Source organism: Mustela putorius, unplaced genomic scaffold (genome assembly GCF_011764305.1).
Source record: "Mustela putorius furo isolate JIRA1106 unplaced genomic scaffold, ASM1176430v1.1 tig00003869_pilon_pilon_pilon, whole genome shotgun sequence".
In the NCBI taxonomy this organism is placed as follows: Eukaryota; Metazoa; Chordata; class Mammalia; order Carnivora; family Mustelidae; genus Mustela; species Mustela putorius.
In genome coordinates this window covers 22,597,563-22,624,854 of record NW_025422021.1, presented here as the reverse complement: position 1 = coordinate 22,624,854, position 27,292 = coordinate 22,597,563, and the positions used below count along the sequence as shown (strand labels likewise).

Below are 27,292 nucleotides of genomic sequence, written 5' to 3'. Positions count from 1 at the left end.
CTTGAAGTCAGGAGATTCCATAGAGCCAATAACTTCTCTATGTAAATTGTGGCTAGTGGGCACCTTATTGGACAATGCAAGTATCAAGCATCTTAGACAATAAATGAGCAAAGGGAAAAAGAAAGAGAGAAGACAAACTAAGAAACAGACCCTTAACTACAGAGCACATACTCATGGTTCCCAGAAGGGAGGTGGGTGGGGGGAATGGGTGAAATAGGTGATGGGGGATTAAAGAGGGCACTTGTCATGAGGAGCACCAGGTGATGTACAGAAGTGTTGAATCACTATATTGTACACCTGAAACTACTATAACACTGTATGTTAACTAACTGGAATTAAAATAATAACTTAAAAAAAAAAAAGGAATCTTAAAAGATGGAGATTAAAAGAGAAAGAAACAATCCATCTCTGAAAATTCCAAAATTGGGGGGGGGGGGAGTACAAAGAAACCAATAAAAAGCCAAGTGAGAAAAGATTAAGTAATCAATAAAAGCTCTGAAAAAATTTAAAAAAGGAGGAAATGTTACCAGACTACAGACACAGACCAAAGTCCCAGGCAAGATTTAAGAATGGATTTTAAACACTTAGCAGGTGATAATCCCTGGGGACCCCAATACTAAGAGCAGGTCATACAAGATTAACCTAATTTCCTTTTTCAATAAGATTCTGAAACTGTGAGTTCAAGGAAACACACACTTCTAGGTTTTACCAAGGCGTCTGACAAAGGCTCTTATGAAATACCTGTGGTTAGTATGGGCAAACAGATAAGCAGATGTATCTGTAAGTTACCGCATTCAAAGGGTACATTGGAAGAAATGGAATCCAAAATGTTCAAGGTTAGGAACTGACAAACTGAAAATTAATCAAGGTAAAGTTCTTATATTTAGTGAAGGGAATAAAAAAACAGCAGCACAAGCAGACACATAGAATTCAAGGGAAACAGGATCTAGCAGCAGCACCTGACAGGAGATAGATATGATATAATAGGAAACATTTTGAGATTTCTGTTGGTAATAACCTCAGTGAAGTAGGACTGTGTGGTTCTCTGAATTATAGCAGTTTGGCTGCATACTATAAGCATGGAAGTCAAAAATATTAGAAGAGAGAAAATTCAGTCAGATGCATTGCAATCCACTCTAAATACTGATTTTTAAAGACTTTCAATCAAACAAAGACATGAGCAACAAGGTGGGCAAGACCACTGGAAGCGCCAGAGACATTCTGCTGAGACAAAAGATTATCAGGGATAAGTGACAGTTCTAATCATGTAAATACAGTATTACACTCTATTTCTTACGGCTGGAGAAAAAAAAACACTATGACCAACAGATGCACTTATTATAGACAAAAACAAACAAACAATCCCTGACAATCGACACCATCTAAAGGCAGAGTGGGTCACAGTAGACACTGTGTCCCCTAACTGCAGAAATTCCACAAGGCCTGGGGGCTCACACACAGGACACAATGCAGGGCCTGGGCAATTGGACGAGATCCTCCCCACCTTGTGACTCTACCCCCAAGGAAGAGCCCACTGAGGAAGCCACAAACCCCCCTGAGGCACTCGCATCTGATGTCCAACTTGGCACTTCAGAAACATTTAATGAATGGGAGCGACTTCCGAAGAATAAGGGGAAAGAAAGAAGAATGTTATATCTCAAAGACAATGACAAGGGGCTTAAGAGTCAGCCATGAATGTACACTCAGGTTTTTGTTTTTGTTTTTTTGAAATGCTTCCTGAGGAAGCAGCTTATGAAAGTTCAAAACATTTTGATTCATGATAGGGAAGACATAAACCTATTTCTAAGCTCAAGGTAAAAGCTAACAGAAAGGATAAACTAGAAGAGGTTGGGAGAAAGGGACAGAAAAATAGAACAAGACCTTGGGAAAAGAGACCAGACTCAACCTGAAAATATCTGGGACAGAGTAAGGGCTAGATAACAGGTTTAAGATACATCCTCACACGTACAAACAAAAGTACTTAAAAATGGGCACCTGGGTGGCTCAGTGTTAATTAAGCCTCTGCCTTCGGCTCAGGTCATGATCTCAGGGTCCTGGAATCGAGCCCCACATCGGGCTCTTTGCTCAGCGGGGAGCCTGCTTCCCCCCCCAACCCCACACCTTCTTCTCTGCCTACTTGTGATCTCTCTCTGTCAAATAAATAAATAAAATCTTTAAAAAAAAAAAAAGGCACCTGGGTGGCTGAGTCATTAGGCGCCTCCCTGGCTTGGGTCATGATCTCAGGGTTCTAGGATCAAGTTCCACATCGGTCTCCCTGCTCAGCTGGGTGTCTGTTTCTCCTTCTACCCCTCCCCTCTCCCACTTTCTCTCTCTCAAGATAAATAAATGAAATCTTTAAAAAAAAAAAAAAGGTACTTAAAATCATTGTTTTACATAGTGATGCAAACACACACACTATAGGTACTACAGGTACCATGATCCTCTAATGGTATTAATTCCCAGTAAGCCTAGTTTCCTAATTATCCACATACATAAAATAGACTGTGTTAGTCCACAGGCTGGGTGGCTTAAACAACAGAAATTTATTTTCTCAGAGTTCTAGAGCCTGGGAAGTCCAAGATCAAGGTACCCACCAACTGAGTTCCTGAGGAGGACATTACAGACAGCTGCCTTCTCACTGTGTCCTCACATGGCAGACGGCAAGTCTCCCTGGTGTCTCCGTATGAGGACACCAGTCCCTTCCTGAGGGCCTCACCCTCATGACCTCATCTAAATCCAGTTACCGCCCAGCGACCCCATCTTCAAATACAGATGGTCTCCCACTTCCGACAGCTCAACTTAGGAGTTTCTGACTTTACAAATGTGTTAAAGCGATAATGCATTCAATAGACACCAAACTTCAGATTCTGAATTTTGAACTTTTCCCAGGCTGGTGAAACAGAGAATGACACTCTCTCGTGATGTTGGGCAGCACAGTTCCCAGTCAGTCCCGCGATCATGAGGGTAAATAACCAATACCCTGACCACCACTCTATACCCAGATAACCACTCTGTGTCTCACTTTCAGTACTGTATTCAGTAAGTTACATAAGATATTCAACAATTTATTATAAAATAGGCTTTGTGTTGGATGATTTTTCCCAGCTGTAGGCTAATGTAAGTGTTGTGGGCACATTTAAGGCAGTGTGGGCTAAGCTGTGATGTTTAGGAGGTCAGGTGTATTAAACACTTTTCGATTTAGGGTTATCGTCAACTTAAGATGAGTTTATCAGTATGTTACCTTATCCTAAGTTGAGAAAGATCTGTCCTATCACACTAGGTGGTTAGAATTTAAACATATAAATTCATTCAATTGCATACAAGAACAAATAAACTTATTAAAGACTATCTTTAAAATGGCTGCCTGTGAATGTTCCAAAATCCAAATCGAATCAGACCCCTTTCCTACCTAAAGTTCCCTAATAGCTAACACCATTTGGGAGTAAGAGCTGAACTGCTGAGCACAGAATAAGGAGTCCTCACAACGCAGTCCTCACCCACCTCTCCAGCCTTATGCCACATCAATCCCCACACATACCACAAGCTATAAAGTAAATTCCCTGCGGTTCCCAGCGTGAATGATGATCCTCTTACGCCTTCTACCTTGTCTCTGAATGTTCACCATGTTAGAATACCTGCCCTACACTGTCAGGCTGATTTTTACTTTATTTTTAAAGATTTTATTTATTTATTTGACAGAGAGAGAGAGAGCACAAGCAGGGGGAGCAGCAGAGGGAGAGGGAGAAGGAGACTCCCCACAACAGGGAGCCCAACGTGGGGCTCTATGCCAGGACCTTGGGATCATGACCAGAGCCAAAGGCACCCTTAACCAACACTGCCACCCAAGCACCCCTTCAGTGCACAATTTAAAAATAAGTAAAAATTACGGGCGCCTGGGTGGCTTGGTCAGTTAAGCGTCTGCCTTCAGCTCAGGTCACGATTCCAGGGTCCTAGGATGGGATGGAGCGCCCCATGGGGTTCCCTACTCAGTAGGGAGTCTGCGTCCCCATTCCGCCACTGCTCATGCTCTCTCTCTCTCTCTCTCATGAATAAATAATTTTTTAAAAATTAAAATAAATTAAAAAATAAAAATAATAAAGTGTGCACTTATTACCTCCATGGGTCAGAAACTTCCCTACATCCTTCTGCCCAAGATGGGTTAGGTGTCCCTCCTCTGGACCCGCTGTTGTACCTTCCACACACTTCTGTGATGGACAGCACTTGACCACCTGCACTGTAACCGCGGATGCATGTGTCTCTCTGACTAAGCTGTGAATTCTCCAGTGGCCAGGAATAGCACATTTCCTACAAGCACAGGGCCTACCATATCACCTGTATTGAATAAAATAATAATAATAATAATAATAATTAATAAATAAATAATGAACAGAAAAAAGCATGAATCAAAATAAACCATAAATAGATCATAAAAGTTTGAAGAAAGAAAGATGATGGAAGCATTTCTTTTTTTTATTATTTTTATTATTCCTTACAATTCACATCCACCCTCCTGGACATATTTCTGGTCAGGAAATCCGTGCAACATTTTGGAGATTATCTCAATCACCAACAAAACGGAACACAGGACAGCAACCACTGGGAGATCGAGAGCAAAGACAGAGGAAAGAAGGATGGCGCTTGGCCGCAGAACTAGCAGACCCAAAATGCACAGCACAGTGTGTATCCATAAAACACACTTCACACCCCTCCAGGGAGCTGACTGGCTTTTCACGTTCCTCCAAGGAGCAACGGATGGGCCCCTCACAAAAGAAAACTCGGTCCCAGTCAGCCTTGAAGATGGAGTAAACCTGCTCTGCGGGTGGTCCAGGGGGAGTGGCTTTAGGGAGGTAGAGTCTGTACAAGTCTGAATTAGCCTTGTGGGTCAACGGTCCTTCAGCGAGAGGAGAGCTGAATTAAGTGCAGGGAAATGACTTTATGGTCTGACTCATATTTTGCCTTTTTCTCTTCTCAAAAGAAACAAGCTCCTAATGGCACATTTTCTGATGACCAAACATTAACTCATCTGCCTAAATTTGCCTCAGTGACTAAAAAGTTCCTTACTTCATACTGAAGCAGTACCTTGAAATTTTAATGTAAATACAAAAAATGGACTCAAAATCTTATTCCTCTTCCTCAATCCGTAAATTCTGAAAAATAATATATTTCAATGTAGTCTGAAGTATGGCTTCTTAGACAAGACTACACAAAAAAAATTATACACTACCATCTCTTAGTAGAGGTAGGGAAAAAAAGTGTTATAATGTGCTTTTGTCCTGTGGCTATAATTAAGGTTGAAAAGACCTTCAGTTTTCTCCTCTAAGTCATCATCAGATTAGAATACTCCCATCTCATCCTCACCTCCCCTCCATGGGCTCCTTTAAACATCCTGACATCCTTCCAGTTCCCCCTAAGCGACTCCTTCCTGCTTTCAACTTTTCACAGCTCACTCAAAACCTCTTGTCTCTCGTCCTAAAACTTGCTGACTCCATTTTCTCATTCTCTTTCATCATTCCCTTTCCTGAAATCCTAACATCCTATCTTTAACGATTCACGGTTGGGGGGGGGGGAGGTCATTTTTAAAAAATTGATAATGGTCCATTGTGATAAAATGGAGAATGTGCAATACAAAACAGCACCTCCCTTATTCCAAGTAACAAGTATTTACTGAGTGCCCACTTCTCACCCTGCAGGGATTACAAAACAAGATCAGCTTTCCTCAACTGTGAGCTTTGTCAGAGAAGCTGATGTACCCTCACACCCCTCCACGCAGCCCATCGAGGCATCCCCTATGTAAAGGAGAGCCCCGCTGAAGTCCAGACCGTCTGGGGCCTCTTCCACTGTAGATGACTTCTGGTTTGAAAATAAGAAATGCCAAAACAGAGTGACAAAAACTGTGTATGTATTAAATGTTTACAAAACATGCCAGGGGATATTATTGGGCTGGTCTCAAGATAATTGCATGGTTCAGTAATGAGACACAAGTTCAAAGGTGTGCGACCCACGATGCCTTATTTAAATCCTGTTGTTATAGTTCCGAGGCCCTGTCATTCAGAAGTAATGTCAAGACCCATGTGAGACACCTAGTGAGGGGGAAGCTTGGCCCAACAGGCCTCCTGCCCTCTGCCCTCAAAGAACTTACAACTAATTGGGGGGAAATTGGGGAATGGGGGGGAGCAGGGAACACACTCCACCCCCACCCATTCCTGAATTTGATGGAAGAAATACCATGCCAGGACACCAGGATCCCATCCTGGACCTGTCACTAAGTCATTAATCACAGGCAAGTCCTCCTCAATGTATTAAACGTCAGAACTTCTACTCTTTTGTCCCTGTGAAATGGAAGAATACTATTCTCGGCCCTGCCTTCCGTACAAAGGTTACTCAGTGGCTCACCTAAGACGGGGTGTTGCTTTGGCAGGCACACTCCAAAGCCGTCCACAAATGTGAACCACCTCAGAACAAAGGTGGCATACTGACTCACACGCTGCCTTCTCGTCAGCATTAAAAAAAAAAAAAAAAAGCGTTTAATGACACTTATAAACATATAAATTCAGAATCTGACATTGTTGTGCCCGGGGAATAGTAAGAGAAGGAGAAAAAAGGTGAGTGGTATGATTTGAAAGTAAAGCTATTTTACGGAGCCCCAGAGAGTTCTGGCAATTTATCTGTGAATATTTGAATATTCGTTACAATCTTTGTTCCTTGTCGAAATAACTTCCATGAGTAACTAGAGGATGACTACTTCCCAAACAAACCCAGATTTATTCCCTAAGGTCCCCTCCTAGCCCAGGCTTTTTCCTCAGTGACCCCGCTATCATCTTGTTTCCTCCCTCACGTTAAATTTACACAAACATGACTAATGATGTCCTAAATTACCGAAACAAACTGCCCTCTTGAGCTCTTATCTGGTTCACAGGGCTACCTTCCTTGGGGTGAGCGGAGGAAGACACACTCTCCTTAGCATCACTCCTACTAGTTGGGCTATTCCCAGACTCCTCCCTCAGGGTCCTCTGCCCTCACCGTGAACCCAGGGTGCAAAGCACCCTCAAGCCTGCTCCCCAGCCAAGCCAATTCCCCACCTGGAACTTCGCTGCCCTCCGGACCTAGAGAGGCTCTCCTCTGCTTCCAGCGCAGCCCTTTTTAACTATGACTCTTCTCAACAGGCCATTCATCACCTCCTCCTGGGTGTCCCAAGGCTCTGAAACAGGACTTGAAAATTCAGCTCTTCCTGTATTCTCCAATCCTCTCTATTCTGTTATGGGATCCCTGTCTAGAACCCCTGAAGCCAGAGATTCTCCTCTACCAAAGCACACAGACCGGATCAGCTTCCGCATCTCATCAGCTCAACCCCCTCAAGGGCTCTGAAACCTCCACCGTCCTCTCAAGCCACATTTGTCCCCACTGCTTGGCCAGTCTGGTGCTCCACCAGCCGCCAAGCAAATGTTTCCCAAAGTGAGGAATATCTGCTACCCTCAACCCCCAGCATGATGCTAGATCAAGTTCTTCAACTTTTTTTCTTTATAATGATTAGTGCTTCTATTCCAGAAGTTAATTAAATGAAATTAAAATAAATTCTAAAGGTGCATCTATACTGCATTTTCACAGTTATAGTTATTTGGAATGAGTTTTCACACCCCTTACCTGGAGACCTATAAAAAATTCCACTGCCAGGGTACATCCAGACCAATTAAATCACAACCTGTGAGGTGGGAATGGGCATTGGGTTTGGAAACCCCTCCAGGTGCTTCCAACATACAAACACATTTGGGAATCACTCCATTAGAATGAGCCTGAAACAGGTATTTAAGGTCCAAGGTTGAGCCCATCTAAAGAAAATGAGGCAATCAGTCAAAAGCACAGTAAACAGGTAGCAATGGTACCAAACTCACTTTGCCTGTCCAGGACTTTAGCACGGCAAGTCCAGCAGCCTAGGATGGCTATAGTCCCAGGCAATCCCAGGCAGTTGGTCACCCTACCAGTAAGCTAAGGCAATGTCTCAAGTGTGGGAATGAGTGCTAGCATTTCCCAAAACGTGTTCTTCAAAATGCTCTCGACTCCTCCTGGGGTGTTAACAGCCAGGCAGCTACAAAGGGTTCCACTGAAGTATAACTTGAAAGACCAGGAACATCCGGGAATATCCCAGGGTCTATGAAAATTTACACTGTCTGAGAAAAGAGTATAACATCCTTCATTTCTCACTTATTTGAGTACTTCCTTTGTGGTGTACTTTTTGATTCTGGCTTCAAGAAACATCGTGTTAACAGGCTGCCTCACGTGTACTTCCAGATGATTTGTGGAAAATACGAATCTGATAATGTTACTTCTTCATTACCAAGCCCATATTTGAAATCAAGTCCAGACTCCTTAGCAGACGGTCTACTTCCCCAGCTCTCCCATCCTTTACCTCCTCCTTATGGGGCAATCCAGGGTTTCTCAAACTTCTAGAAGCATTCAAATCACATGGGCATACTGTTGCAGCACTGACTCTCACTCAGGAGAATTGGGTGGCCCTGAGACTCCCCATCGCCAGTGAGGCTCGCGCCCCAAACGGTGCCATTCCTGCTGAACCAACCAACACACTTCTGAGTAGCAGAGCACTCGTCACATTCAGCTCTGAAGGATGCCATTTTTCCTATAAGCCTCTGTACCAAAGGCCCTTTTCCCACCTGCTACCTTCCTCCTCAACCTTCAAGATGCTCAAGAATATCATTCCTCTGAAAAGATGACCTCAGATGCCCTCTCGAACAAAACTGCACATCCCATCTCTACGTTTAGAGTTCCATTCTGGTGCTTTGCTTGGCTGTGGCTTGACGATTGATTCTTCTCCTTCTCTCAGGCTGAGCTCTCCGACAGCCTTTCTGTCTTTACATGCTCAGTGCCCGGCACATGGTAGCAACTCAACAAATCTACATAAAAGGAAGGTGTAGCCACACAAAGGAGATAATATATGAACTTGGTCTAAGGAGACCTTCTGAAAATGAGGTTGTTATGCAGAATCAAGTATGTCAGTCTGGAGTTTTGCAGTTGGAGACCTTCAGCAAGAGAGGTAAGTAGAAGCTTAGCTAACATGGCAGAGAATCAATGATAAATTAATATCCTCACCTACTTTTTTTTTTAACACTACACAAAAAAATTAAATTCCCAGTTTTCTTGAGATGAAAACTAAATCCAGATAATCTTCCGATTAACATTTAACAGGCTAAAATCACCAGGCACAGTGGGAAATAAAACACCATTTGACCTCTAAATCTGTGTTCATCTACTCTTCAAAGAATCCTTCTGACAATTCTCAGTTTAAACAAACCTTTGTGCAAAGAGTGTTCCAGCAGGTTTAATGTAGTCAAAGCTGTCAAAATCATGGGCAATGTATCATACTTAAGAGAGCATTTGAAAATGCGTCAATAATTATAATTAGACACTTGTACCAGATCTAATACACTTTCACTACCCTTTAACTTCAACTGATGTAAAATTAAACCCAGTTTCTTAAAAGTGCAACTCTCAGATCATAATTTAATTCTAAAGCAGATATAAAACCTGTCACACTACAGAGACCCAGTACATTTTACTCAAGAGGAGAAAAGGCCATGGTATTGTAATACATCATTTTAGGGAAGGTGACCACCTTTAATGCTGAAAGGGTAAAATACATTAGTGAGGTGACATAATCTTCCAATATTTACTTCACCCATTTGTATTTAAAGATTTTCTCTTCAAAATTATACACGACCCACAGCTCAAAGACAATAACTGTTAATAGTCCCCTTTATTTCCTACCAGTTTTTTTTTTTTTCCTATGTCCATATGTCTATAACTACAAGTCTGGAATTGTACTATGTCTTATGTTTACCTACATTTATGGAATTGTATATAGTTTATGAGTTTGGAATTGTATGGTTTTTCTGTCCTGCTTTTTCTTTAAAAAACAAAAAAAGAATGTATTTATTTATTTGAGAGAGAATGAACGAGAAGTGAGGAGGGACAGAGGCACTAAGCAGGGATCCCAATGTGGAGCTCAATCCCAGGACCCTAGGACCGTGACCAGAGCCAAGAGCAGACACTCAACCAACTGAACCACCCAGGCACACCATGTCCTGCTTTTTCTACTTAATATTGTTTTGTATACTCTTCGTGGCCTATTCTATTCATTCTAAAAATGTCTGCATGCCTACTATAGATACAGTCATATACTAAGCACAGGATACACATGCACACTCAGAGTACCAAACAAACACCGTCTCTGTGCTCAGTATTTACCCCAGAGATATGGGTAGTACACATAAGGTAGCATATGTAAGACACAGAAAAGAAGAGGGGTGCCTGTGTGGCTCAGGTTAAGTGTCTGCTCAGCTCAGGTCATTCGGTGGGGAGCCTATTTCTCCATCTCTGCCCCTTCCCCCATTCATGTGAGTGCTCTCTCCCTCTCTCAAATAAATAACTAAAATCTCTTAAAAAAAAAAAAAAGATATGGAAAAGAAGAAAGATCTAATTAGATGGAATACCCACCAAAACCTTCTTTTGAGAAGGTGAGATCTGTCCCTGAAAATTTATCTCAGATAATACTTTTGGTGACTGTATAATTTTCCATTTTTTTAATAAAAGTGTGTGTGCGTATATACATATGCATATATATGTAACATATATAAAGGCTACATATGTAGGTTATTATAGAACATTTAAGTTGTTTCCTTTTTTTTTTTTTTTGCTACTCTACAGTTAAGTGAATAAATTTGTTTACTTAAAGAGCTTTAGTAAGTAATTTTTTTTTCATGAGTAACCAAGGGCTCAAAATCTTCTCCAGGAAAATTACATTTATACTAACAGCCCAAAATTTTTAAGTCTTTGAAATGAAAAATCTTAAGCATGTTGCTTAATTCTGGGGGAGCCAATTTCTAAAGAAGAAAATGCAACACGGGAAAAAAAAATGATGAATTTTATATTAAATTTTATTTACTTGGGTTTGGAATTTTAAATGCATCTAATTTGGTAACTGCCAGGGAACACAACCATTTTATTAAACTATACCAGCTAAATAAATACCTCAAAATTTCCAATAATCCCCTATTATATCTTTTTCCTATTATAAAAACATTGAAAGATCCAAAACAGTCCACTCTAGTATGCTCCAAAATCATAAATAAGATTTTGCTGTTTCTTAAAAACTGTCTATCATATGCTTATTGTTTTTTTTAAAAGCTATTACAAAAATAAAACTTTTCCCTAAGTCTAAAAATCTATTGCCTCCATTCTTGATCAATAATAAAAAGCTGACTATATGAGTTTCTTGGTCACTAAATGCCTACTTACCACTCACCGTATTTTTTTTTTAAAGATAATCAGCCCTATAAGCTCTGCTTTTAACATAAAGCACAAACCAGACATAGTGCTTTAAAACAATCAAAGTAAACCTGTGGTTAGCAAGGCTTCCAAAGCCCACAGTTCCTCAGACTCAAACTTACACAAGGAAGGAAAAAAAAAAAAAATCATCAAGCTCCATTTACTGGAAGTACCAAACAGGAGGGAGACTGAAAGAATCAACAAATTATTAAACTTCTGAAATAGCTGAGTCTCTGCTCTTCCAAATAGAAGAGGAAAGAAAGGTACCACGAAGAAAAAAGTTAAGTGACTTTCTTGGGCCACAAAATTGGTTTACACCAGAGAGAACAGACTCTTGCTTCAGTCTCATGGGGTGCTTTGTCATTCCCACCATGCGGCCTTGTTTCCCCAACTCAACTCAAATATCAAATTCTTGGTACAACTGAGCAGAGACTCAGTAATTCCAGTCTTTGATATTTACACCTCCCCCCAATATAAAGGAGACAGATCTCCATACACGTCTACATATAAATCAGTATGTAGATACATGGTAGCTAGCATATGTAAAGATAGTCACTACAACATTATAACACATAATGTTACCTAAAATAAGTAAAAGACTAGTTAAATAAATTATGATACATCCATACCTTGGAATTACCTTTCAAAATAATAAGGAAACTGGTCATCCTGATAGGAAACGATTTCCAAGATAAACTAAATGAAAAAAGCCAGGTCCAGAACTGAAATATGTGCAATATATATATTTATAAAGAAAAACACATTAGTATACGTTTGTAAATGTAAAAATGACCACTGGAAGGATGTACAATTTGTTTTAATGATGGTTTTTTTTCTAGGAAGGGAGAGTAGAAGCCGGAGGACCAAAGTTACCTTTCCTATATATCCCTCCTATACTTCAATTCTTATCATAAGCACATATAATATCACATAAATATCGTCTCTAAAACATAAACTATCATTAAAAAAAAACAAAAATATTTGGTTAAGAAAAAAATTATGGGAACCCATACTAATGTACTGTAATAAAATAAAGCCAGGAATTATAAATAAAAACACCAATTTGATTTTTTTTTTTTTTTTTTAAGAATCATGGGGTCCAAAAGGGAGACCATAATGTCTGAGACAAAAGTATAAGAATAATAGAACACTGCATGTTAACTATACTAGAATTAAAATTAAAAATTTACAAAAAGTATGAGAACAAAAGAAAGGCCCTCCTGGAAGATTTTCTTGCTCAATAGCCACATCTGGGAAAGATTCACTCCACCTGTGCCTAGGATGTCCTTAAAACAACACCTTCTGGGATGAAAAGGGAACCAAATGGGAGAGCAGCAGAGGAGGACCTGGCTGATTAAGTAACAGTGAGTTGGAGGGAATCCTCAACAAACAAGTCAAGATAAGAAGAGGGGGGAAAAAAAAATGACCCTCATCTGTAATTTAAAAAGGACATTCCATTCTAAACCCGCTAAAAGAATAAATCTCAAAACAACTCATTTGCTTCTGGCACTGTTTTCCCCATCTCAGGGCTAGAACAACCATTTTTTCTGTCACCTTTGATACTTTAAAAAAAAAGTTCCAATTTCTTTCACCTCAATTAGACTCAGTGCAATAGGCATAAACATAAATTATAGGTGTCACCCATCAAACAGTGTATCTGTCTTTGATTCTATGAGCAGATGTTTATCAGGTCCCATGTTCAAAAGCTGACAACTGTTACAATATTCCTTTATTAGGATAAACATTTGATTTGTTTGCAAGATAAGGCACTTGACCCAAAAAGGTCAGTAAGAGACTTTTTAAGCTGTTTGTAGCTGGTTCATTTTATCATTCAGACCATAGTCCATTTCTTCCTATTTCCAAAAGGGACCTTTCTCCCCCAGATCCGAATGCCCCAGGATGGCATCCTCTCACGCAGATCTAATCCCCACAGCTCCAAACCCTTATCTGCTGGTTCCACTGCTGTATTTCCAACTCCTCATGAGACTCAAGCAAGCTCTCTTCTATGCGCTTACTCCACCAGAACCTGAACCCCAATACCATGCCCTATCCCTAAACAGCTCCTCTTAGCCTTTCATTTTCTTTTAGGATCAGTACCCTTCTCTCGGTCATCCACGTTCCCTAAGTCACATCCTTCTGCCTCCCACTCACCCCTTCTTCTCTTCAAAAAAATGATTTGCGCCACTTATGGCTTCTCCGGATCAAGGCCAAAACCCTAATTCCCCCTACTCTCATTTCCCTCACCTACTGGGCATCTGCCCTCACCACTAATCTGTGGCGAAATAGAAGGCTATGGATCAGGGGCCTCAAAGTCATATGCCATAGGGTGAATCAGTGAGCATGGCAGAGTGAGCCGGCTAGGAGAATAAAGAAAAAAGAGCGAGCGATGCTGGGCCTCGGCGTCTGCGAGGAAACTGGCTGAGCTGGGACTGCGGCAAACCCAAGCACACACGTCCACTGAGAACCATACGGTAACAAGGAGCTCTGGCAGGTCCCTACAGGAATGTGGGCCTTGGGCTGCCAGGGCTTGCAGTCTTGCAGAAGAGCGTGGAAAGCTGAATTTGTTCTGGGAAATATCCCCCTATTTAAATGATGGTAACTATTTCAAAAAGGAAAAAAAAAAAATAAGTGTTACATACGGTATCAAACGGGACCTAAGTCTGAGGTGTGGTCAGCCTGGGGGCCGCCAGTTTCCGAACTCTGCTTTAGAGCAAGTGACTTTGGAATGTACAGCCTGGGTTCAAGTTCAGATGTGTGACCTCAGGCATCTTCCAGCATCCCTCGGGGTCTCAGTTTCTCCTTTCAAAAGAGGGGGATAACAAACGGGAGTTCGTCCTAGCTTGGACGTGAGCATTAAATGTGAGAATGCAAGCAAGGGGCCTGAGCAGGGCCTCCCTTCCAAATGTTATCTTACTGTTTCTATTTTAGAATCAGGTCTAAAAATCTTTCGCCTGGCATCCAAAGTAAACCATAATTTGGCTCTAAATCCCCCTTTCTAAGCTTTCTTCTGCCGTGTTCCCCCGATGTACTCCACACAGTCACGTTACACAAGCCTTTTAACTTCCAGGAGTTACCATATAACGCTTGGCAAGAAAAAAATAAACATGGGGGAGGGTGGGCAACAGAACCACTGCCACAGCACCCGCCCCTCCGCTCCACTTTGTCTCTGGCATTAGTGCAAAACCAGAGACATGAACCTGCTCTTCCTTCCGGTTATCTCAGGTCACGCTGCCTCACTGAGAAGCTGCACCTCAAGGCACTGAGTCTGACTCCAGTGGTGACAAACAGGTGCAACTATGTTTTTCCACAACGTGGCCCTTAAACCAAAGCCAACTACCTCACAGTTCCCTGCCCCATCCCCTGGCTCTAGCAGGTTTCCTCCTCCACAACCTATACACCTACAGACCTCTCTGAAAATGATAACATCGGAATGGTACCTTTTTCCAAGCCCAGCCAAACAGTCACTTCCTCAAAGGTGCTGTTTGATCCTTATCCCCCCTGTATCTCGTGACCAAGATACTTGGCCTTCTGCCGTTTACAGTTAGACGTGCAGTTCTTCAGGCCCTTACTCAAGTGTACCTTGAGTTCAACTTAATGTTACTATCCGTTCCATGCCCAGCCCGAGGTACAGGATCTTGCTAAATGCCCAAGAGATGAAGGAAGAAGAAGACGGGAAACGATAAGGGAGCAGCAGCAAGGTAAAGATTTTAATAAGGACAATGATAGCAAGGAGGACTGCAGCCGCTGATGAAGCTCTTACTTTTGCATCTTTGGATGCAAAAAGCTGGTCCCTACCAACCTTGTTTTGTTTTTCTGAACAATAACTGTATCGCGACACCCTCCCTACCTCTCTTCTATCCTTCCGGTGCAGGGGACCTATAGAGGGTCTCCTGCCGTCCCCTTATTACCGAGAGTCACCATCCCATTTCAAATATAACCTAAGCAAACAGAGAGCTAAGTGGCTCCTGCCCCTAGTTTAAGTTAATTAGCCTCACCTTTGATGCTGATGAGGATCAAGATGATGCTGTACTTCGGGAGCTGGTCCAAAGCACATATTAGTCACTTTAATCTGATGTGGAGAAACAAGCAAAGACCCCCTACACAGAGAAAAGAACAATGGGTGGGGGAGTCGGGGAAGAGCAGAAGGGCATGGACCATCTGTAGAATAATTGAGACTCATACAAAAAGAAAAACAAAATCCTCATCCAGATTAGCAAATGTCCAATAAACAAATTAAGGCTGATTTCCACAATATCTAGAATAGTTTTGTTTTGTTTTTTTTTTTTCCATACTGCTGGTTAGAACCCATTAGCAAGTTGTGAAATCCACGTAGTAAATAGAGACCAGGATATTTTTTTTAAATTGACTAGAAATTAGGACACACTGCTGTATTGTTTTGTAAAAATTATAATTCAGCTTTATTTTTAATATGCATGTGTGTATGTATGTGTACTCAGTCATGATGTAAAATGTATTGCTGCGAGTAAAAAATGTTTTTAAAACACTGAAATAGAACATTTATGTTTATATAATCTCTGGGGACTGAGATTTTCTATTTTTTACTAGGCCATACTCATAAAGTAAGAGAATATTTGTTCTTGCCACCTGTTGTGCACAACAGTTCAGTTCTTCAAGTTCAAAAAACATTTAAAAAAAATATCACTTGGCACACTTGTCCCTTACCATTTTCCTTATTCTCTAAAGGAAGATAAAGATCACTCTAGACAACCACCTACACTTTTTCCTCCTACTGGTTGTTCCTATGTATATTTCTATCTTGTGTAAGTCCCCGACATCAAGTGACAAGTCCAAAAGCTCCAGTCCTCTTAATACTTACAAGTATTAACCTATATGATGTTTTCACAGAGAGTACACTGCCACTCATCAAGAGCTACAATAGCTATTGTAAGGTAAGGGTCCGAACTTGGCTTAAAATATCTCAACTCATCTCCTCTGCACCAGAATGCTCTTTCTCAAGTTTTCTCAGTATCCACTCTCTTCAAAGTCCAAGTACCAGCATACTTTTAATACCCAGCTCTGTCTAAGACCACTCCTATGTTCCTCTAGTGCCTCTGTACATTTCCCATCAAGCCCAAGGTTATTTTTAGAAGTGCAATTGATAACTCTTCCATAATTGCCTTAAAAAGAAAAATAAAAACTAGAGCAATCTTATTTTCTTTATGTCATAATTTTTTTTTTTAAAGTAAGCTCTATACATAACCATGAACTTAAGACCCCAAGGATCAAGAACAGCATCCCCAACGAACTCAGCCAGTCAGGCACCCCAAAGCAATCCTCACATTCAACGTCATCCATGCTGCACAGAGGCTACCGAAGACCCCGTGCCTAACGGCACCCAACTATCAAGCACTCAAGCAGAAAATGTCTACATGGCATAGCCAGCCAAATCAGCCCTTAAAACCTATCAAAAGAAAATTTCACTCTGAATTCCATCCATTTTCCAAAGAGGTCATCCACATTCCATCTCTCCACAATGAGCACTGCCTACCACGCTGTTTTCACTGTCAACTATTTGTGAACATACGCAACAGGACAAAGTCGGTGTGAAGGAGTCAATTCACCAACTGAAAGAGTCCCAGCCATGCACTCACGATCACAGGACTCAATGCACTGTAGGATATTAAATATGCGTTGAGATATTCTTCCCAAAGAAGGTTTTGCCCTTAAGCCCAAAACAACAACAGGAAGCATAAACTGAAAAGAATACAATAAATGTTTGTTGAGTCCACTATGTTACAGTATCAAGCATTAAAGGGGTATCCAAAAAAGTTCCTTCCACCTAGAATGTCTTTATCCCTGCTTCCCAAACTCATCCTTAAGGACCTCTGTGCCTAATATCATCTGTTCTCAGGCTGCCTCCGATTCCCTAGAGTACTGGACTTGTCTGCTTCTCCAACATGCAATCAGCCATTCATTCTCTCGACAATTAAAAAGCCATTTTGCTGACTGTGTGGTCTGGGCCAGGCATTGTGTTAGGTGCAAAACATATACAAAAGATGAATAAGACACAGTCCTTGCCTTCAAAGAGCCCAATGAGGGAATTTTGAAAGGCTTTGTATCGGTGAAGGAGAATGAATGGTGTCGAGCAAATAAACGGAGGAGTGAATAACCTGAAATCCTTGCCCTCAAAAAAGATCAGCAAGTCCCAAAATGAGTAGTAAGGATGATAAATACAAGGAAAATGTCAAAAAGCAAAATCCAGGAAGCATTCCTGCACCAAGATTACTCTGAGCCCTGAGGACTGGCTCTCCCCAAAAGTCGGGAGAGGGCAAGGCAAAGGGACTGACTCCAAGGCTCAGCCCCAAGATGAGAAAGAACTGAACCTCTCAGGACACCTGACCGAAGAAGCGTCAGGACACCTATGCTCAAGGGGACCCTCTGAACTCGCCCCATTGTGCAAAAAACAAACCCCACCTACTGCATGAACCTCCACAAAATCTGGAAAAACTAAAACTCAGAGTCACTTTCCTGGTCACAGAAATAAAGGCCAAGTACCCAGAGCAAACAATGAAGCAATCCTAAGGGCAAAGTGGAATGTTGGTCAGAGACTGAAACCCAAAAATCAAACAAATGAGTAGTGGTGGCTCTGGGAAACAAAAGTCTCACGCATCACAGACGTGTCTTCAGACATATAAACAAGCTCCGATTTCCCGAAACACACATAAGAGCATAGGAATATTATTCGACTGGCCAGTTGGTATGAATACTAGGGACAGGCAAGTATCTGTTTTAACTTCACAAAGGAAGCTGCTGGGTCTCATTAGTTAATTTTGGGAGCCTAAGTTCAAACAAAACTACCTCCCATCCGAACCTAAGGCCATAATTTGCCAACCACATCATCTTCATGAAGCTCTTTCAAAAGGAGTCTTTTAAATGAATGCCCCTTCAACAGACAAATCCTGCTTTGGAACTTCTGATTCTTAAACTAGCAGGGCAGTCAAGAGCAGTCAAGAGCAGTCTACGGCCAACTGCTAAAAACGAAGAGGTAAACCTTCCACTTGGTTTTTCTGAGAGCTGGAACTGGCCACAGAAAGAAACACAAAGTTCTCACTCCAAGAGATCAAAGAAGGCATTTTGTACCAGGAAACCGAATTCAAATTCTCATTTCCAGGAATAAAGCCACAGGGCCCAATATTTGCTTGGGAAAATGAAACAGGAGACTATGTGGACTCAGGCTAAAATCTCCAATGGTTTCATCTCCCAACCTCGCCAGTTTCACGCTATTAACATTTTACCCAGGCTTTGCTTTACCTTAAATACTGGTTTGCCAGTCTGAACCGTCAGTCACACTCACCCACCGGCAAGAATGAAAGCATTGTAACACTTCACGACAGCATTTCTTGCCCCATCCTGAGCACCAGATGCATGCGACAAGGTGCTGTTGACAACTACCAGCTTTGGCTCAGGCCCAGCCTCTGGAAACCACAGTCAGGAGAAACCATACTGCAACCACTGCTATTATTTTGGTCACAATATTGAAATGAGAGTGGAAGCAGGAGAATACAGACAAGGGGACATACCTCAATCTCATTCAGGTATGACAACAATCAGCTTGCTTCAAAATTGTCACCTGGAGTCTTATCAATCAGTCAACAGCATTTGCCAGCCTACGTCGCACAGGCACCAAGCTGTCTATAGTCATAATAGTACAATGAACTATCCCCTAAGTAGTCATTATGTTAATAGTCATGTGTTTAATTTTCCTTATCTTTTTGCAAAAAAATATGTATCATGTATGTAGGTTAGAAAATCTAAAAACAAAATCAGCACCCCTGAATCCACCATTCAACCCAAAAACCCAGAGTGTCACCAACGCTAGATCATCTACCTACCTCTCCACCCTGATCCCCAGGTCCCTGCAACACACACACACACACACACACACACACACACCCCAAGTAATCACTTTATTGTAAGTATAAATGTATCTTTATGATTAACTCCCATTACTAACAAGTGAGTTGGCTTTCCAATTATGGCAGTGATATATTGTTTCCTCTTAAAAGATGACTTCTTTTTAGTTTTTCTAAGGTCAATCATTGCCTTAAAGAAAAATACTAAATAATTAATAGACTGACACTTAGCCATGGTAAACTCATCAAGAAGGTGTATGAGGGAATGAAGTATGGCAAACACTGACAAAAGAGGCTGAAAACATGGGTTCCAGAGTCTCACAAACTCCTAGCTCAAATCCCCACTCCACCACTGACTAGCTCTACAACTAGAACAACTCCCTCAATTTCAGAAAGCCTCAAATTTCTCATCATAAAAGAGGCACATAATAATAAAACATATGATTGCTGTGAAAATGTCATGAAAAATGCATGTGAAGAGCGGAGCACAGTGCCTAGAACAAAGCCACCCCCCATTCCTGTCACACTGGTCACCAAATTCATTCAAACCACATCAGGGTTTTGATACCATTAATAGCTTGCTTCACCCCAGTTTCTCACAAGTTGTGCATTAGATCTCTTCACATAAAAATAAATCAGGATGCAGGGATCCAACAGCAGAACAAGCACAGAAGACGGTTCCCAGTCCCAGCTCTTCTTTGTCTAATGTACTTTTTGCACGTACACACACACACATTGATTCCAACTTCACCTCATGACCTTGAATAACAGGATCATTTTTCAAATGCATTTCTGCCCTGTCCCTTCCTCCCCCAGAAGGCTGGACTACTTGATCCAACCTTACCTAGAAGTCTATCATGATCATCACAGTATTAGTTCTGTGTAATCTAGGGTAAGACAGAGGCAGAGTCTCTATTTACTGATTCAATCACTGTTAGCTGTTCAGTGGACAGATGCAGAAAATTTGGTAAATCACTACTCTGAAAAAAAGTCATTACAATGCTATTAATGGTATTAAGTCCCCACTTCTAAAATTAATGACATTCCTGAATAAGGCAGACTCCTCCATCTCTATGCTGCATCCTTAATATTCTTTTAAGTTACTTAGAGATAACAGAAAACTTATTCAGATTCAAATGATCACTCTCTTCCAAGGTATAAAAGTTGTAAAACTATGACCTAAATCAAGCCTTTACTTAAAACCCACTCTCTCCATTTCCATAAAAATTCACCCAAACCTCCAGAAAAGTAGCAACCCAATCCCTCCCTATCCCAGCCCTTGATTTTTGCCATCTATCCAGAATTTACAGCAACATCATTCTCCACCTTTTGAGTATCATCTGCCACACAATTCCCATGGATTTAAGACCTACACACTTCAGCTTCAAAAGACTTCCGTTTTGTTTTTCTGTTTGTGTTTTGACTTCCAGGCCAGCAAATAAAAAGGACTGACTCACACAAAGTGATTTGGTCTTAAAAGCCAGGTGGATCCAAGTTCTGTCCAGGTCTAGGACAACCTCCTGACCCCTGTGTCCCTATCAGTGAAAAGGGTGAGGCCCATATTTCATACTTAAGCATACTGTAAAGCTGGACGGCGAGGCCAGTGTCTGAGGTCAGCACAAGTCTAGTGTCTGCTGGCTGCCCAAGCCTGGGCCCCCAGCCAGCCACCCACCTCCAGAGACAAGTGCCAAGACATACTATAGTGTTTCCATTTAAGGCCTGCCACTTGGATCAGCCCATCTCTGAAATTTCTTAACACCACCTTTCCAGGAAGAATTTTTTTGGGGGAAAAGGGAGGTGGTATCTATTTTTTGCCACCGCCTTCCCTTGGGCTGTCAGAGCAGTCTGCATCTCTGGGACAGGATTCTTTAAAGCCACTGGGTTATATCTAAGTCTCAATTAGAGGGCCTCTTTTCAAAAATATATAAACTATGTATGAGATCAGTCCTTCTTCTCATCATCTAACTCCCATCACTCACACACCCTCTCTCACACACACAACCCTCAAAAAAGAAAGCCCAATAAAATTAACAGATCCATTGATTACTTTGCTACTCTCCAAAAGCCAAATGAGGCACAACTTTTTAACCAAGACTTTTCTTCTGCTACTAAGTGGAATGTTTTATTCCCTTAAGTAGCTTCCTCTACAGCTTTTCTCCCATGCAGGAACGTTCAAAACTCCAGGGAGAGGAGGTTGGGGGAGGGGGTAGACATATCTGGCGAAAACTGGACAGACGTTAGCCGGCCTAGAGACCAAAGGAAGTTAGTGAATCCAGCGGCCCCAGAGGCCCACATCTCTCCCCAGCGCGCCCCAGGTTCTAGACTCGCTGTTTTGGTTACAGTGTTGAAGGAAGGGTTTTAAACTTGGCAAAGTACCGTGCAACATCTGTAACCACATTTGCCTTCTGGGGATCGGGAGATGAATCCCACATTCCTGGCTTTGAAGCTTTTTGAAACTGCAGCTAGGAAGAACGGAGGGCGGGAGGGAGTTGAGCAGAGTTTATTGGCTATCTCTCCAGCAGAAAATTCCTCTTGGAAGAGACGGAATATTTTGAGGGTGGGGGTGATTAGCCCATTCCTTTACCCTGTACCAAGCTCAGCTGAGAAGGTGAGCCACGGGCGACCAGATCGATTTACAAGTCAGCGGCGCACACCCTGAAGGAGTTCACTACACACACACACACACACAAACACACACATGCTGCAACCCGGAGACACCCCCCCCACCCCCCGCCTCATGCCTCTGTCCTCTCCCCTACCCCACCAGCAGTTCAGGCCCAGAGCAAGACAGTTTTGTTCCGCGGCTGCTTCCCCCACCTAGAGTGGATGAAGCTTGGGGGAGAAAGGAATGAAAGCGAGGGGGAGGCACCGCAGACGCCCACCTTCCCACCCCCAATCCCAGCTTCTCCTCCAGCCAGGCGCCCTCCTCCCTCGGTCCTCCCCGCCCCCGCGGCGCGGCGGGCGACCTGCCCTCACCTCTGGTCCCGCCGCGGCCGGGGCTGAGCCGGGGGAGGCGGAGTGCGAGCCAGCCAGGCGCTGCAGGTCGGCGCGGAGCGGCGCGGCACGGCGCGGCGCGGCGCGGGGCGGGGCGGGGCGGTGCAGCCGGCGAGAGAGCCCGGAACTCTGCGGGGCCGAGGGCCGGCGGCCGGCCCCGAGCGGCGGCCGCGGCGGCTGCAGCCGGGCGGTGCGAGCGGCCAGGGGCTCTCCAGCCCTAGGGCCGGCGCGGCTGGCTGAGGAGCAGCCTGGCAGCGGCGGCGGCGGCGGCGGCGGCAGCCACCCGGGGGAAAGAGCCGGGGGAGGGAGGGGAGGCGGGGTGAAGAGGAGGAGGAGGAAGGGGAGGAGGGCGGGCGGAATAAACTTCCCGAGGCGCAGCGGCTCGGGCTGGGAGGGCAGCCGCGGGCGGGGCGGGCGGCCCGTGGGGAGGCTCGCCCGAGGGGCGGCGGGGGAGACGGTCACAGAGAGTAGAAAAGTTCCCCCGGCGCGGAGGGGGAGGCTGCGGCGGCGGCGGCGGCTGCAAAGAGCAGGAGCCGGAGCGGGAGGAGCGGGAGGAGGAGGAGAAGGAAGTGGCTGCGGAGCGCTCGGCCAATGAGTGTCTGGAGCTGTGATTAACCAGGCAGCAACACATCATTTCCTCCCGGCGCGGATCCAGGGAGCCGGGAGGGAGAGGGAAGGCGGCGGGGCGGGGCCGTCCCCGCGCCCCCTGCAGGCGCCCGGCCGGGGGCGAGCCCGCCGAGCCCCGACGAGCCTGGCCAGGCCGCCCCCGACGCGCCCGGCGCGGTCTGGCGGGCCCGGAGGAGCTGCGAGCGCGCAGCCCGCAGGGCTTCTCAGAGGCGGGGCGGCGGCGGGGCAGGCCCGAGCCGGGCTCCCGCGGCTGGGGTGGGAGGAGGAGAGGCCGCGCGGCGCGGGTGAGTGCCCAGGTAGGCGCGGGCGGGGCCGTCTGGACAGCTCCCGGGGGCGCGCGGGGCGGGCGGACGGCCTCCAGGTCCCCGCGACTGCGGGAGGCGCGCGGCTGGGGTCCTGCAGGTCAGCAAGAAGTCTCAGTGTTCTCATCCAGGCCATTTCTGACCTGCCTTCAAATCCCCTTCTACTTCGCTCATTTCCTTGCAAGGTCTGGGGTTATGCAAGAGCTTGCCATTTTCGCAGTCGGCCTCCTTGACAATAAAAATAAGCGGGAGGGGTGGGGGATGAGGGGGCGGGGAAGGGGGCTTCTGCAGTAATCTAGCCCTGTCCTAGGCGCCAGGGGAGCTTACTGTGGAAAGGAAGGAACATTCCCCGCCGCATAGAGGCTGACAACCTCGGTCCTTAGATACACAAAAACACTCCAGTGTGCTAATATTATCCAGAGCATCAAAAAGGCATTCGGGGATCAAATTTTGCATGGTGCCTGCTGAGTGTAAGGAAAGCACCAAGCCATTTCCTCTGCCCTCTAGAAGCTTATAATGTTCGGTCCTATCACAAAGCAAAGTAAGAGCATGAAACCAATAAATGGGGATACCATAAAGTATTTTTATCTCTACAGGTTCATTCATGCCGCAGACATTTATTGGGTCACTGCAGTACTGCAAAAGGTTGCAAAGGAAATGGAAGATCTGGTCCCTGCAGGTCAGAAGTTTACAATCTAATTAGGAACGTAAGACACATATACATGAAACAGCTAGAAAATCATCCCCAGGTGTGATGTAAGCAAGAGGACCGAGAAGGCTGGTGGCATTTTTTCGTGAGGGGAAAGCCTCTGTACCTGTGTGCTTGCTTGGTGAGAATCAGGAGAAGAAATTCCAGGTCGTTCAAGCCAGAGGGCCTATGTGTATCCTTACTCTGTAAAACAGTAGAACAGGGACATGAGTGTCACTTGGCTGAAGCTCTGCCACTTATAAACTGTGTGACCTTAGGCATGCTTTTAACTTCTCTGAAGGCAGTAAAGCCTGTCTCCAGGTTTGTTGTATGGTTCAAGTGAGTTTACACTTACATGACAGGTGTTGGGCTGTGTGATTGTTCCCCAGTCGGGTCCATTTATGGAGTCCTCATTTTACTGGCCTCTTCTTGATGATCTTTCTAGTCTTCCCTAGGCTGTAAGCTCCATGAGGGCAGGGACCGGGTTTGGGTGTGTTCACTGTATACCCACGTCATGCCTAGCAGTGTGGCACATGCCGGTGCCTGATAAAGGTTTGCTGAATAAGTGAATAAATGAACTAATGTTTCCTGTTAGGCTTCTAACTGTTCATTGTACGTGTTCCTGCAGTAGTAGTCTCATATGACTGGTTCAATGCAAAACCCTCTAACTCAACCTTCCTGGGACTAACTTGTATTCCAGGAGACTCTGGGAGGATTCTAGGTAGTTCTTATGGCCTTGTATTATAAATTGATGATTATTCATGCATGGGTGTATGTGTAAGGCAGGAGGATCCACAAGGATACAGCCTGTCACACAAGCCCTGTCCATACAAGGATAAAGCCCAGATACAGTCCTTTGGCTTGGACACCTTAATTCAGGGTTGTTCAACCTCCACACTATTGACATCTTTGGCTGGATAATTTCTGTGAGGTGTGTCCTGTGCACTGTAAGATGTTTTGCAGCATCCTTCCTTGACCTCTATCCATTAGATGCAAATAGGATGCCTTCTCTCCACAGTTGTGATGGTTAAAAATGTCTCCAGACATGGTTGAATGTCCCGGTTTGGGGGGGGGGTGGCAAAATTGTCCACTATTGAGAACCCGTGCCTTAACCCAACATCTCATCCACTGATTTAACTATGGTGGAGAAATCACACAAGTAAAGTAACTTGAAAGAAATACATCTTCTGTTATTCCAAGATTCTTAGATCTTTTCCATCATATGTTTCCAGGAGCACGACTCTTGTTAATTAATCGCCTGCTGCATTGTGAGTGGGCATCTCTTCTGTTTTCTGCCTGTCCTCCTCCTTTACACCAGATCAACATGTTCGTTTCTAGAAGTCAACAGCTTTCAACCACTATTCGGAAATAGAGTCTTGAGCAACCTAAGAGTCCTGTATAATATTCTTCTATAAAATATGGAGAATTCATTCCATAAAATTTTGCAGAAAGCTTCCCTCTCATAATTAAGCCCTTACTTTCCACCACCTCTCTGCACTCAGATTGTAAGTAATACAGAATATAAATTGCACTTTTTAGAAATTACTGCATTTAAAATATGTAAGGAGCTACTTTGAGTGATTTTCTTTCATCTGGAAGCCATTCCTTTTTGGTTCAAGAAAGAGTTTCCCTTTCCTAGTGGCATAGAGAACATGGCTTATTAAAACCTATAAAGCAAAAATCAGCTTAGTTATACATACCAAATTCCAGAAGCAAGTTCTTTAGAAGAATAGCAGGATGTATTAGAGCTGGTGGTCTTGATGAAAATCCTGATGGATTGATGTGCTTTGGTTCAATTACTAAAGATTTCTTGAAGAAAAATAAAGATTAATTGTTGAAGGAATGAACTAATTCTGATAAGTCTGTTCACTCAGTCTGGGCATGTAAACCAACCCAAAACTCTGCTCCCAGCAGGCAATAGCTCTATGTTTACAAGGTGAGCAGACATTTTTGTTCAGCAACACTGTCATCTGTCTCTTTAAATAAAGTTATTTGAAACATTGCTTTTATAGTTTTGTTCATATTTCGTTTGGGTTTTACGGTTGTGTAATGGTTACAGGCATACGGAAATTAGTTTACATCTAGTATAGTGATTATTCACACTTAGGTTGAGTGTACAAAGTAGGCATCCAAACTGCTTAGAAAAAGGGCAAAGTTTGAGGGTTGGATGTGGTGTATGGAGAAGCAATTTCTGTTCCGTTAGACTGGAAATAGGACACGTATTGCAGGGATCCCCAAGTTCTCTATGAAACCCAGGAAATTTGTGTTTTTGTTTCTGTTACAATATTTTTAAAAGAAATTAATATCGTATTAAATATGCATATTCCGGATCATATGAATATCATGTAGCCGTGATCCCACTACCCTTTTTTGCTCTGGAGCTGTAAGAATATGCAGTTTATTTAAATGCTATTTTAATAAGAATAAGGCATCACTGAAGTCTGTAGAATTGTTTTCCTTTTAAAGGTGTCTATACATTACTCAAATGTGAGAAATACTGACCTGGCTACATCGTAACTGTTCTTAGAGAATGATGAATTTATTGAATAATAATAACCTGGAATTTATTCCTAAGCCTGAGGCCATAAGAAACCATTATTATAGTCCAAAGACGGAAGTGACTGGATCAGAGTAGTAGGGGGTGGAAGAGACAATCATAACCTATAAGGGTCACTTAAAATCCTATCATGCCTGGCACCCTTGCCCCAAAAGGCAAACATTTAACCAGTCAGGACAGACATTTGTTTACCTTCCAGTTAAACTTTCCCAGGTGTACAAATGACTCATTAATTGTTCACTTCATACAAGACCTTGGCCATCCACCATATTCAGGGAATTATGGGAGCTGCTCAGGGAGTCCTCGAACTGCCTACAGTTACTCCCCACTGGGTTAATCCAGACACTCAGCCCAGCAGGTTACACACAAACCAGTGTGCAACAATCGGCCAGCCATGTGATAAAAGAGGCATTACAAAACCATTGCAGAAAGCAAAGATTATTCATTAAACATGGTTGAGGCACTTGGAGAAAAATCCTGTTAGTGCTCCCTTTCACACCATTCCTGAAAATAGTTCCAAAAGGAATAAGAGTTAAATATTTTTAATTATAAATTAACTCAAAGAAAATATAAGTAGATAACTATCTTTGGATGGGAAAAAGACTTCGTAAGTTAAAGCTGTGGAAAAATAAATGCAATTGGTTGACTTGACTATGTAAAAAAATTTTCCCTAATTCTTTTTTTTTATTTTTTTTTTTAGGAAACATATAAGGAGGGGAAAAGCCAGGTAGCGAGGGTACTTACAACCCATACTCAAAGGGTTAAAAATCCTTAACATATCAAAAACTTTTATGAATCAACAAAATGTACCCTTTAATAGAAAGTTGGTCAGATGTTACGAATAGACAAAAATAAAATTGTCACACATAACCATTAGGAAAAAAAATTACTCTGAAATTCAAGAAGAAGGAAT

At 43.2% G+C, this 27,292-nt stretch overlaps 1 protein-coding gene and 1 long non-coding RNA gene across 4 annotated transcripts in view; one reads left to right on the top strand and one right to left on the bottom strand.

Annotated features, from left to right (window-relative positions):
• ACVR1 (activin A receptor type 1) overlaps positions 1-22,559 on the bottom strand; it is a 127,831-nt gene extending 105,272 nt beyond the window's left edge. For both annotated transcript variants that reach the window (XM_045066929.1, XM_045066930.1), the window contains exon 1: positions 22,188-22,559. The gene's annotated coding sequence lies outside the window, so the exon portion shown is untranslated. The remainder of the gene's footprint in view (positions 1-22,187) is intronic.
• LOC101684089 lies at positions 22,545-25,825 on the top strand. 2 transcript variants are annotated; one of them, XR_006602558.1, is made up of 2 exons: positions 22,545-23,116; positions 23,731-25,825. It is a non-coding gene; the product is annotated as an uncharacterized LOC101684089 (long non-coding RNA). The 2 variants fall into 2 exon arrangements; XR_006602557.1 differs by having other exon boundaries at positions 22,545-23,128.
• Positions 25,826-27,292: the final 1,467 nt, after the last annotated feature.